Genomic DNA, 14,478 nt, shown 5'->3' with positions numbered 1-14,478 from the left:
CAGATCCGAGGCGTGTCTGCCACCTACACCACAGCTCATGGCAACGCCAGATCCTTAACCCACTCAGTGAGGCCAGGGATTGAACCTGCGTCCTCATGGATACCTGTCAGATTTGTTTCCACTGAACCATGATGGGAACTCCCTAGTATTTCCACATCTTTCTTTCACTCATTTTTCTTTCCTGTGCCTTTTATATTTGTACAATACTTACACTTTGATTTTTATTTTAAAATTTTAATTTATCAGCGGGATAGGGTATTGGTGATTGTTCTGCTTGTTGTTCAAACTTGGGCATTAGGATTTGGAGATGGGGAAAAGAGCCCTTTTGGAAGCTGCAGAGCCACTGTATTCACGTGCAAATTGTGCACTTACAGACGACCTGAAAAAACTTGTCCAAATGCTATCACGGTTCACACCTTTCACATGTGAAATTTCACTAATGGCTTTAGTCCAATAACCTTCAACCTCAACGTGAATGGAAAATTCTAATTTTCAAATCTGGACAATCTATGTTTAAAAACCTTTTTTATTTTAAGCATCATATATTTTTAGTTTCCTCCATCTGTAGCTGACTCCCCATCATCGTAACATCCTGTATTTTCTTCTCTCCTTTCTCCTCTTCCTGCTCCGTGCCTTCTCTTCCCATCCTACTTCTCCAGCTCATTTTTCCTTAGCCCACCATATATTTTTACGTGTATCAAGCAGAATTATGTTTCCTGTTTAAAATGGATCCTGGTCACCAATTCCCTTGATGGGGGCTGCAGTGTTGGCGGGGGTGGGGGGCTCCCCATGCCACCTGGCAATTCTCCAAGTCTCGCCCGGGGTCCTGCCACCTCCCACCTGGAGATGACGTCACATTCCACAGGCCCACGAGAATGTCCCCACTTCAGAAGCCCATCACAAATTCGGCTTGTCCCCTGTGCTTCTCATCAACTGACTCAAGTCAGAGCTTCCGGCTCCCTGCTCCTTGGGTGGATTCATTTGCTGGAGTGGCTCACCGGACTCAGAGCAACCCGTTGACTCATCAGATCCCCAGTTGATTACAAAAGGAGAAAAAAAGCTCAGGAAGAGCCCAAGGGAACAGATACACAGGGCATGGCCCACCCGCATCCTGAGAGCACCCCTCTTTCAGAACCTCCTTGGAATCCTCGCTAACCCAGAAGCTCTCAGAACCCCCATCCTTTCCAGGTTTTAGGGTGGCTTCTTTACCTGGCCGTGATTGAGTACATCTTTGGCCTCTGGCAAGCGACTCAACCTCCAGCCCCTCTCCCCTTCCTCGAGGTCAGGGGACTCACACCCTCTAACCCCTGGCGGGTCCTCCGGGCCCCCACCCCCCGTGTGCTTTCCATAAGCCACATCATTAACATCGCAAACAACCCTTTTATAGGTCTCATCAATTAGGGAACTCCCAAGGTTTTAGGTGCTTTGGGCCAGAAACAAGAGGAAAACCAAATATATATTATTATAAGCCACAATGTATCACTGTTGATAGTTTTTAAATAGAGTAAGTGGAATCCTTGGTTATTCTCTCTTAAATTTGTGTACCTGTGTCCTGCATATTCATTTATTTCCTATATTAAATACGTATCCTTTTCTAGCTTTGTAAAATGAGATACATTATATTCTACTTGTATCACCATTAACTGACTCTTTTTCCCTAGGGGTATCACTCTTAATAGCAATGAGTCTCTCACTTTATAGAATTTTTGTCTTCCCAGCATGCGTACCGTGTTAACCCTCCTGCCGTCGAAATAATCGCCTGTTCTAACTGCTCAGCCCAGATCTACCTTCCTATTATCGCAGAGTCAACAGTTCCGAGAGAGCTTAGAGGAAACCATTAAAAGAAAAAAAAAAAACCACCTAAGGAACGGGAGAAAATAGCTGCGGACAGTGAAACCAACGATAGCTTACATCTCCAAAATATACAAACAACTCGGACAACTCAACAACAACAAACAACCCAACTGAAAAATGGGCAGAAGGCTTGAATAGACGTTTCCCAAAAGACGGCACACAGATGTGGCCAACAGACCCAAGAAGCAGCTCAACATCGCTAATTCTTAGAGAAATTCAACTCAAAGCTACAAAGAGGTACCACCTCCCACAGGCCAGAACGGCTAAAATTACTAAGTCTGCTAACCTTAGAGTAGCAAACATCTCGCAACATACACACATATCAACTCATCTCCGTGCACACTGTAAAACTTACACAATGGTTTATGGCCTATTATGCCTCAACAAAGCTGGGGGAAAAAGAGAGCAGGCACTAACTATGCTAACTTAGCTACCAGCCTCCAGTTCATCCCTGCTCCCAAGGCAACCAGCATCCTGGTACCCCTGGAGGGATGCAAGCTGCTGGCTTTAGCAGTATTTTGTCAGCCATTAAATGATTCAAAAGGCAGGATTACCACTCAACAAAACAAACAGCCCAACCCCAAAATGGGCAGAAGACCTAAATAGACAAAGACGACACACGGGTGGCAGGTAGGCCAAAATCACTAATTATTACAGAAATGCCAATCAAAACTACAAAGGAGCCCCCTCACACCGATCAGGAGGGCCACCATTAATAAGTCCACAAATCACAAATGCTGGAGGGGGTATGGAGGAAAGGGAACCCTCCTACACTGTTGGTGGGAATGTAAATTGGTACAACCACTATGGAAAATAGTATGGAGGCACCTCAGAAAACTACATAGAGAACTACCGGGAGTTCCCATCACGGCTCAGCGGGTATGAACCCGACTAGTATCCATGAGGATGCAGGTTCAATTCCCCTTGAGTTAAGGATCCAGCATTGCCGTGAGCATGTAAGGTTGCAGTCACAGCTCAGAACCCACATTGCTGTGGTGCAGGCCAGCCGTTGCAGCTCCAATTTGACCCCTAGCCTGGGAACTTCCATACGCTGCAGGTGCAGCCCTAAATAGCAAAAAATATATATATATATATATCATATATATATATAGAAATATATATATATCATATATAGAAATATATATATATCATATATAGAAATATATATATATCATATATAGAAATATATATATATCATATATATATAGAAATATATATATATCATATATATATAGAAATATATATATATCATATATATATAGAAATATATATATATCATATATATATATAGAAATATATATATATATCCAAAAAAAAAAACCCTATCATATAATCCAGCAATCCCATTCCTGGGCATATATGTGGACAAAACTATTTCAAAAACATACATGAACCCCGTATCTGTAGCAGCACTATTCCCAACAGCCAAGACATGGAAACAACCTAAATGTCCATCCAGAGTGGATCCAGAAGATATAGTACATATACACAATGGAATACTGCTCAGCCACAGAAGGAAGGAAATGCTGCCACTTGCAGCAACATGGGGCAACCAGAGACTCTCATATGAAGGGAAGTCAGTCACCAAGAGGAAGGCAAACACCACATGATATCATTTATATGTAGAACCTAAAAAAGGGACACAAACTTATATACCAAATAGAAATAGACCCACAGACAAGAAGAACAGACTTGTGACTGCCAAGGCGGGGAGGAGGGAGTGGGATGGACGGGGAGTTCGGGGGTATCAGACGCAAACTATTTAGAAAGATACGCGAGGTCTACTGGCTAGCACAGGGGACCACATCCAGTCTCCTGGGATAGACCGTGATGGAAAAGAACATAGAAAGAAAACAGGTATAACTGAGCCACTTTGCTAGAGAGCAGAAACTAACAACACTGTAAATCCACCATCATTTCAAAACATTCTTTAAAAACAACCCCCCCCCCACCCGCCAAACCTCGCAAAATATCTTCGGGAAGAGGCTCTTCCCAGTTTAAGCAGAAAAACAAAGTCCACTGCAAGTACATCAGGGGCGGGAATGGACCGTGGAGAACGAGCAGCAAGGTGCCGGAGCAGAGCTCCCCAGGAGGTTGGGCGCAGAGGCGGAGGGCAAGGTGGAGGCAAGGCCCAGGGGCCTGCCTGACCGCGAGGTAGAGCCCGGGCCGGCGGAGGAGGTGCGGCCCAGAGGTCAGCCCTCTGTAAGCCAGAGAGCCGGCCAAGGACCAGGAACGGAGCCAAGGGCAGACAGACCTTGGACTTGGCCGGGGAGCTTTACGTTTTTGGCTTTCAAAACCTAAGGAAGGGATTCGCTAGATACTAAATCAATTTTTACTCCATTGTGCTCGAGTCAATCATGCAGCTAAGGCACCTCTGTCCTCCCCCCCCCCCCCGGTTCTAGACCCCCGTGTACTCAATCAGGGGAGGTTCGTCAGGAAGCTCAAGTTCAGGGACTGTCACAGGGTGCCTTCTGTGTCCTAGCAGGGGACATGGCCATGGGCACACAGTCGCTGGCTTATTAAAAACCCAAACTCCATCAGCTGCGGCTCCTGTCTGTTTCCACCCTATCTCCCCTGCTGTCACACTGACCATGGTGTCTGGTCACACGGGGGTGGCAGCTTTGGAACTAGAAGTTGAGTTGGGGATTCATTTCAGTTTTCTCCTGTAGCTTGTGTTTATGGGGTCCACGGTCATGTCCAAAAGTAGCTAAATTACAGCCTGCCCTTCCGGCACAGCAACAGCTTTCAGCAACCCTCCTCCTGCTTACGGAGCTGGCACTCCCCAAATCGGGAAATAACGTGTGGGACCAGAGGTGGCATCGCCGTGTACGTGTCCTCCAGCCCCTGACACCAGGAAAATGTGAGCAGTGAAGAAAAGGCAGGCTGACAAAGCCTGCACAAAATTTCTACCCACTTGCTTATGTGCAAACCGTGAGAAGATTCTCAACCTGAGCATCTGGCCCCAAGTGAAGCCCTCTCAGCAATCTATTTAATCATGCGCCCCAGATATGCTGTTTGCATGGGAATGGTGTGCAGTGTAATTTCTTAGAAATGTGTGCTAAGAGTCATGAGAAAAGAGCGCTCTGGGGACTTGGCTGGCTGGGGACAAAGAGGCCACAGTAAGTGATGGCTTCAGCAGCCAGGGTGCCATGGGTTGAGGAGCAATTAGAAGACACAAGATGTCATGTCAGAGGAACTTGGGCTTCAAGAAGAAGTGAGAAATCCTGTGATTCAGAAGCACAGGGGGTGCTGGATCAAAGGGTGAGGTCTTCTTTTTTTAATAGGATAACGGGGACTTAAGCGCATCTTTACTTGGTGGCTGGAATGGCTGTGGATACAGGTGAGAAATGGGGCTCTCAGTGGTGTCCACTTCCTGCATCACCTGGAGAAGGTCACCCCTCTCTGAACTGATCTATAAAGCAGGGGCCAGCCTGCTGCCTCCTCTTCCTCCCGGCATTGGTGTGAGAATCAAATGCAACCGTTTAAGAGCACACGCATTGTAAATTGTTCAAGTACCTTATAATCGCCAACCAACGTGGGCTGGGGACCCACTACCACCACTCACTGTTCCATGTACCAGGAACACAGTATCTATTACACAACTCTGCGGCATCACTTCTAGCACGGTCTGGGGGGCAATGCATTCCAGGGGGACCAAGTACAATGGCGGGACCACCGACCACAATCAAAGGTTTTATCTTCTTCTTTGGCATGTACTAGAACACATTCCCGAGTTTCCTTGAGTTCTAACTAAGTAGAATGCAGGGGTACAAACCTCCTATGCTGGCTCCATCCTGTTTGCTCCCTTTCTCATTGGCTGGATAGGACCACTTTCTAGAGACCTTGAAAACCATGCCTGAGATTTTTAGAAAAACCACTGTTGTCCTGGGTCCCTGAGTGACTCCGTGGAGCAAAGTCTCCCCAAATACCTCTCTGCCTGCCCCTCATTTGTTACAGGAGCCAAAAATGAATATCTATTGTGTTTTCAACCGTTGCACATTGTTCTGTCTTATTTCCTACAAAATGACCCTCATGGAAATAGCATCTTGAGCAATTAAGGCCAAGACTTAGACAATAGGACAGAATCCACTGTGCAAAGACTCCTAGGAAAGGAGGGAAGGGGCCCATGTGATAAGCAGACGTAGCTGCAAATAGCAAAAGGGAGAAGGACCCTCACTGAACCCTACACACATCATTCCAGTTCCATCTGCTGAACTCAAAGAGCTCTATGAATGTGAATCTGCTCCCAAGAAAGGGCATTACCACATATTATCATGACAAAAACAAAGATTCTGGGGCTCAGTTTGAGAGCATAATGATTTTCATTTAGATCAATGCAACCTTGGAAGGCTGTTTGCTAGACTGCCAGTATCTCGCCATGTCCTAGAGTTGATCTTCTGTTGCAGTATTATTGCACCAAAGCTGTTAGGATCAGGAATACAGACATGCTTTGGGCTGCATGGGTGCCTGCAAAGTCCTCTGGGTCTCTGGAGCACCTCCTGAAGGGGAATTGGTGAGTCACCTTTTTTTTTTTTTTTTAAATCATGCTCATCCAGATTTTTCTAAGTCTCCATGCTCTTATCTGGGCCACTTGCAAGCCCATGACTAGGCTTATATTCCACGTGGCCCAGTGATCTCAGAGCCGTAACTCTCGACCCAAAAAGGCACGACAATGCAAGAGGAGCGAGGCTCTGATGCAGTTTTATCCCGACGGCCGTGACTGGCCGTAGCACACATATGGGGCCCACAGACAAGGTCAAGATTTTTTTCCATATAATCTCTTTGGAGATCTCATCAGGCTCTCATTTAACTCAAGGAGAATTTTCCCAGTCTGCTATCTCCCTCTTCCCTGCCTCTCCACAAAGATAAATCTGATGGGAACGCACACCCAGACCACAAGCTGAGCTCCCAGGAATGACAGCACAGAGCCAACCGCACTCCGGGCTGCAGGCGAGTTGTTTGGGCCAGTGCTCCCTAGAGAGAGGGGGGTTCCCGGGGGGTGGGCAGATCGCCAGGCCCAAAGGGTGGCCTCAGCCAGGGTTAGGAGCGTCCCAGCACAGCCGCCTCTGTTAAGTTTTTACTCCAAGATGTAAGCAGGCGTGGACAGCCCACCAGCTTACGACCTCTTAGAGTCCTGCCATCCTACGAAGCTAAGTTCAACCACTTCCTCCATAGATCCTTCCCCAGGTCCCGTAGGTACAAGCACACTCTTCCCCTCCTGGGATTTTCTACCTATTATTTAGGTTTGTGGCATTTAGCATTTTTACACCTGTCACCTGTGGTTATTTTTCTGATACTGGATTGGAGGTTTCTTGATGATACACATTGTATTCTGGGGCTCTTGGGCCTGGTAGAGTTCATTTCTTTATAGAGAACATGCAAAAACAAACAAAAAAAAAAACAAAGGGTTTAGTCAATGAAATTGAAATATTTAAAAATCTGGTCCTAGGGGACTATTTGGTCCATTAAAAGAAGCCATTCTTAGCCAACTTAAATACCAGTAGAAAGTCACTTCCTAATTGCTAGGCACGGTCTCCTGTAATTTGGTTAACGTTGTTCTAAAATTTTTGCTTCAAAAACAAGGAAAAGGGCATTGCTGCTGAGGGGCAGTGGGACTGGAGGCGTTCCTACCGTGTCAGGATGCAGGGTCAATCCTCGCCCAGCATGGTGGGTTAAAGGATCCGGCCTTGCTGGGGCTGTGGCATAGGTCGCCACTATGGCTGGGGTCTGATTCCTGGCCTGGGAATTACATATGCCGCAGGCTGGCCCCAAAAAATAAAATCTTTGTTTTTGTACACAGTGCTGCAAGAATGACCGTGTACTTTTATCTTTGTGAAAAACCTTAATTATTTCTACAAGTGAAATACCTGAATCAAAAGACATTCAAAATTTATATTGCCAAACTGCCTCCAGGAAAGTCAGTAACATGCAGTGCCATTAAAAATTAAGAATATGGAGTTCCTGTCATGGCACAGCAGAAACAAACCCAACTAGGAACCATGAGGTCGTGGGTTCGGTCCCTGGCCTCGCTCAGTGGGTTAAGGATCCGGCGTTTCCGCGAGCTGTGGTGTAGGTCGCAGACGCAGCTCAGATCTGGTGTTGCGGTGGCTGTGGCGTAGGCCGGCAGCTGTAGCTCCGATTGTTCCCCTAGCCTGGGAACCCCCATAAGCTGCTGGTGCAGCCCTTAAAGGACAAAAGAAAAAAGAAAAATTAAGAATCTGTTTTCTGACAATGACACTGAAAATGATTTGGGGTCAAGGATTTGGCAATTTTATATGCAAGAAAACCATATCTTTGGTTGAATTGGCATTTCTCCATTAACAAGATTAATTTTTTCTTTCTTGTGAACTGCTTTCCACATCACTTCTCTGGCCCAACCATGCCCTTTGCTGCTCTCTCTCCTGGCATATGAGGGGGAGAGAGGCTGCCTGACCTGAGATTACTAGGACAATCAAAAGACTTCTAAATTCAGCTAGATAGCTTGCTTGTATTGTATCCTAAAATGCCCAGCCGTAAAGTAGAGACAGTTACAACTCTTTTGGTGGCAGACATTAGAAATCCAATTTGAACTACTCAAACAAAAAGAACAAAAAAGGAATTCATTGGCCCTGTAAGAGACATGCCCAGGAGCTCTTCTAGCTTCAGGTATGGGTTGATCAAGAGTCTGGAACAATGCCAAAAGACTCAAGCATTTTCCCCACCCTACCCTTGGCTCTGCTTGCTGCAGATTCCCCATGAGGGGGCTTCTCAAGAGCTGCAACATCCCCCCCCCCCCCGACATCCCATCTCTGTTCTCCTCCCACCTCACTGTCTCGGATATGCTTGTACCCATCTCTGGACCAACCGCCATGGCCAGGGGACGGTGATGGTCTGTATGGTTTTGTTTACATTAAATGCCTGCCCCCCTATCCCCACAGCTGACATGGAGTCAGCTCCACAGCATGGCACCCTGGCCAACGGGTTCCCCAAATTACAGTACAAGGAATGAGTGCTGGACCATCAAAACCCAGAGAATAAATATCCATCATAGAGGGGGCTGCAAGTGAGCAGTAGAGGCCCAAGTTTAGGGATTGGTCCAGAAGAAGTAAATGATATGGGCAAGAGATTCAGGGCCCCAGCAGGAAGAACATGGACCGACCACGGAAAGAAACCTGTTAATCCAGACAGGGTGTGTCAAGCTATGACTGGGAGGTGAGAGCACAAGTTACCATGAGAAGAACGAACAGGATCAGCGGGCTTCCACGAGGGGGAAAGAGGCTGCAGTGATCAAAAAAGGCCTCCACAGTGCCTACATATTTCTACATCTAGAAGGTTCTACATTGGGAACCATGACCAACACATAATCAAAAGCTAAAGTCGGATGGCACCAAACAAGACTAAGCCAGGGCCATGAGCTCATTGAGGGAAGTTCTTCTGACTTTAGAGGAAGCACCACCCAGGATGATAATGGAGTCAACTGAACAGATGACAGAGTTTCAACGAGGCCAGAACTTTGAGAGGCTAAGGCAGGATACTGTTTTGAAAGTGCCAGCAGAAAAATTTAAGGAGATCGTTTTTATTTTTCTGCCCCAGGAAGGGAATAAATCAGATGGAATGGAATGGAACGAGTAACTGGAATTCACAAGAAAAATGAAGGATCAGAACTTGTAAATAAAGTTAATATAACAAACTCTATAAATATATTCTTGCTTTTTTTCTACTTTCTTAAAAGACACAATCTTACAGAGTAGCAATAATGTACTGTTGGGTTTGTAACAAAGACATGATCAATAATGACGCCAAAAAAGGAGGGGGAAAGAAACGGAGTTATATAGTACAAGTTTCTCTATGAACTGAAATTAAGTTAGTGCAAAGCTGAAGTGACATCTGATGACTTAAGATCTATATCGTGAACCCTAGAGTACGAAACAACTCAGGAGTTCCCGTCATGGAACAGTGGTTACCGAATCCGACTAGAAACACGAGGTTGTGGGTTCCACCCCTGGCCTCGCTCAGTGGGTTAAGGATCTGGTGTTGCTGTGAGCTGGGGTGCAGGTTGCAGCTGTGGCTCGGATCCTGCGCTGCAGTGGTTGTGGCATAGGCAGGTGGCTACAGCTCCAATTCGACCCTTAGCCTGGGAATCTCCGTATGCCACAGGTGTGGCCCTAGAAGCGCCAAAAACCAAAAAAGAAAAAAGAAAAACTCAAAACACGTAGTTAAAAAAGCCTTAAAGCCAACAGAATGTTACCCTAGGAAAAAGCAACTATGAGAGCCAGTGTGGCTACACTAACATGAGACAAAGCAGAGTGTCAAGTGAAAACGAGATCAAGATGAATGTTTCATCACGCTACAAGAGCTAATTAGAAAGACAAAACAATTTTAAGAATATATGCACCACACAACAGAGCCCAGAAATACACAAAGCCAAAGCCGACAGAATCGCAGGGGGGGGAAGAAAATGGTTCAACGGCAGTAGATGAAGACGTATTTTCCTCACAACCATGGCTGGAACAGCCACACAGAGGCCACGAAGGAAACTGGCAAAGTGACCATTACAGACCAAGTAGACCCAACAGACCTTCACCAAACCCCCCCCCCCCACACACACACACCAGCAGCAGCAGGACATGCCTCTCTCTCCAGAGCACACGGAACATCCCCCAGGACCGACCAGACGCTGAACCACACAACAAACCTCCACTCTTCTGAAAGGACTGACATCATGCAAATGTGTTTTCCAACCACGACAGAAATAAATGAGTGAGCTGGGGCTCAACCCAGCCCTGGGTTCCCCTAAGGGAGGGCTGTGTGCCCCAAAGAGAGAGCAGACGAGTCAGGGTTAGGGGCTGGAAGCCGGCTCTGGTACAAGGCCTAGAACACACACAGCAGGTCTCTTAAACCGTGACCCACGTGTGGGCTTCAGGAGCAGGAACCTGCTCCAGCCACCAACGTTGGGTGGAGGGGCCCCTCCAGAGACCCCACAACTTGCGGAGATTTGCCCCAAAGGGACCTATGATCCAAAAAAAGGTTAAAAATGGGTCGATGTGCTTCCACGAGACACAACGGAAGCAGCCAAGAGCAGGGCCCCTGGAGAGGGAGGGAGACGGGAGACAAAGCTGGATGTGGAATCCGCGTGGGGCGGGGAGCAGAGGGAGCCCCTGCTGGAGGCTGGGTGTAAATCACAGGATTGGAGGCAGCAGGGAAGGGAGGGCAAAGTGCAGGCAGATTCCGGGGGCGGTAAAAATCCTCACACCAGAAACCCCGGGACCACCGGACAAACCTTCATATGCGCCTCTGCTGGGTGCTCTGGCCAGCACGGCCCAGGGCCTGCCCTCTTCGGGGGGTCATCAGCCCCCATCCACAACGAGGCCCACCCCACATTCAAGCCATTATCTAAAACGTCCTCTTTTATCTTGACATATAGAAGGTGAAGAAAGGTTTATAATATTTACAAAACGTCAGTGGGAATATCTGAAGCTCCCAAATGAGGACATGGAAATTATCTCCAGCCCTTTCATCTCTGAGCCAAATTTATTTTTTAAACATTCAAATATATAAAACTTGGAAGTCAGTGAATGTCTTGGAGTCGTGAAATCTGTAGGACTGTGCAGGCCTCCATGTAAACATACGTCCAACAAATCCCAGAGCTCAATTTTCCAAGCCTTCGATCCAAGAGGCGGCTCCCAGCAGCGCGGGGCTCTCAGGAGAGAAGCCCTGCCAAGGGCTCGCTCCAGAGTCCGGGCTGTGTCTCGGCAGGAGGGTTTATAGACTGGGATCTCACCGGGAAACCAAACCTCCAGAATATTTGAAACAGAGGGGCTTTCATGCAGGACACTGGCTTCCCAGGTGACACGTGAGCAAAAGCGAGGAGGTCCTGTTGCCTCCAGCTGGAGGGAGAAGACAGTGATGGGAACCCAGGGGCTGGGGTCACCCACAGAAGTGAGACGCCTGGGGCCTGCCGGATGGCACTCGAGCCTTGCAGGAGAGGCGGGGGCTGCCCGAGACACCTTCGGAACCAATGAGGGGGAGGCGTGCCCCAGCCTGTCCCTCCCACCGCCACCCTCAGTGTCCCTGGGAAGCAAGACTGGCCCCCACGCCAGCGAATGGATCTGAGCTCAGACCGAGGCTTGTGGCGGCAGACACACCTGCCGGGCCCTGTGCATGACCGCTGTGCACTGAGAGCTTCCCCTTTTGTCGGGCCACAGGGTACCAGCCCTTCTCCTCTGGACAGGGCTTCAGAAAGCCCGCTCCCTCCAGCCACTCCCGTCTGGCAACGGCATCCTCACCACCCGCCACAGAGACATCGGGTGAGACTGGGAAGCTGCTGGGAAGACAGGCACCCCCAGCTCCTTCATCGCCGGGCCAATGTGTTTCCCTAGAGAACATGTCTGCACCTTGCCCCTCTTTTTATCAGCGAAGCTTAAGCTTGGCTGAGCTCTGGGTGGAGACCTGCAGGTCAGGTCAGCCTGGCTGGGCTGTGACGGGGGATGCGGGGTGGGCGGCGATGGCCTGGGAGATGCACATCCTGGGTCCTGCCTCCCATGTCCCCAGAAGGACCTGCCAAGCACCTGTAAAAGCAAATTCCAAAGCATCCTCCAGGGTGGGGCTCTCCTGAAAGGGCCAACGGGGCCCAGAGCCGCTCCAGCCACTCACGTGAGCCGAGCATCTGAGGCTATGCCTTCGTGGTCCCATGGAAAACAAATCTGTCCCCCACCAGCCCGTCATTATTTTTAGTTGAGGTGTTAGGACTCTTCCTTTCACCTCAGTTTCTTGGTAAAGATCTAGTGAAAGGTCTGCCTTATCTCACTCGGCACTAAGATTCTGCACATGAAAGAAGTGCATCCACCGCCGGATACCACACAAGGAAAGATAAGCTGTCATTTTCATAGTCACCAATATTATTCTATGCGCTGAATTCAAGGGGAAGGGATTCTGGTTCTTTCCACGCCCCGAAAGTAAGGGGGAGGGGGGCTGGGCCACTGGTATGCCCGGCTTTGCCAGCAGAAAAGCAGCTGGATGAAGGAGAGCACTGAAGGGAAAGGAAGAGGGACCAGCTGAGAACGCGGACGCCCCCTCACCAGGCTTCTCCACTATTCCCTAACCTTTGCGAGAATATTCGATTCACAGGGAAGCCATGCAACCCCCTTGGGGCGCCTCTGGCATCACCCCGCCCCAACCGCAAGCTGACCCCAATGTGTAGGGTTCCTCCAACCAGAGCTCATCTAGGCCCCACCCTATGCCCATTTACCCAGCTGAGCCTGCATCTCCTACTTCCAGCCTCGAGGAGCTCACAGCCCGAGGTAACAGCTCCAGGATGCGCATCTGCACAGGAGAGGAACACGCAGGATTTCAGGGGGAGTCGGGGCTGGCAGAGGATTGCGAACCCCACCTCTCAACCAGCCCAGCACCCCCAGGCTCCTATCTCCCCTACCCCCAACGCCCATCCCCAAGTTCAAGGATTCAATGGTGTCCATCGCTGAGCTTTCTCCCTCGACAGACTGGAGATGGGGCAGGAACGGCTCCTCAGAAGCAAAGGGAAGGGAGGAGGAGGAAGTCAGTCCCACAAGGGGAAGAACACGGTCCCTTGACCTTGACATTGGGGGGTGGGGGTGGATACAGGCCGTTTCCCAAACACCTAGAGAACCCCTGCACGCGCTCCGTGAAACCCTTTGCTTGTGGCCATAGGCCTGCGAGGAAGACTCGACGTCAGACCCAGGCCACCCCGGGATCGACGTGATCCAAGCCGAGCCTTGTCACGCGCCAAACTGTGGTCCCCTCCAGTGCCCGAGTGGGATCTTACGGAGAGGAGGTCTTCACAGGGGTCATCAGGTCACATAAGGTCTCTCCAGGGGCCCCCAATCCAATGACAGGCGTCCTTACTAAAAGGGGAACTGGTTCCTAGACTCACGGAGGGAAGGTGACGTGGGGCCACAGGGAGACAGCGAGAGGAAGGACAGCCCAGATCCGACGCCCATGAAGCCGGCCCTGCAGCAAGGACGGGGGGCAGCTCCTCCTCCCCGGGCTCAGGTGCCCTTCTCTGCCAACCTTTCTGTGACGTCACCTTGCGTTAATTCGTCCATCAGTCTCGAGTTTGTCCGAGGTATCAACGCACCTATTTTGTTCTGAAGTGGCTCGCTCAGTGACCTGGCTTTTTTTTTTTTTTTTTTTTTAAAGCTGTATCTGAGCCACCTCTGTGACCTACACCCCAGCGCATGGCAATGCCACATCCTTAGCCCACTGAGAGAGGCCAGGGATCAAACCCACGTCCTCAGGGATACAAATCAGGTTCTTAAACCCACTGAGCCACAACGGGAATGCCTGGCATCTCTCTGGACCGATGTGAAACGCCTCTCCCACCCTGCTCTCAATTCTGCTCTCCCTCTTCTAGTGCGTCCATTCTTGCACCCCTTCCATAACTACTTTAACTGTACCCCTATAAACCATTTTAAGGTTTGGCAATGAAAGTGTCTTTTTTCCCCCCGAGTTTTCTTCCTCAGGCTGGCCTTTTATTTGCCCCTGTCAGACTGTAGAAACATTTTGTCAGATTAAACAAAATCCTTCCTAACTAGAACTGCCCTAACTTTCCCGATTAATCCGGGAAGAATACACATCTTCACCGACTTTCTTTTTCTTGGTCTTTTGTCT

The sequence above is a fragment of the Phacochoerus africanus genome, chromosome 14, assembly GCF_016906955.1.
Source record: "Phacochoerus africanus isolate WHEZ1 chromosome 14, ROS_Pafr_v1, whole genome shotgun sequence".
In the NCBI taxonomy this organism is placed as follows: domain Eukaryota; kingdom Metazoa; phylum Chordata; class Mammalia; order Artiodactyla; family Suidae; genus Phacochoerus; species Phacochoerus africanus.
Note: the sequence above shows the minus strand (reverse complement) of the source record.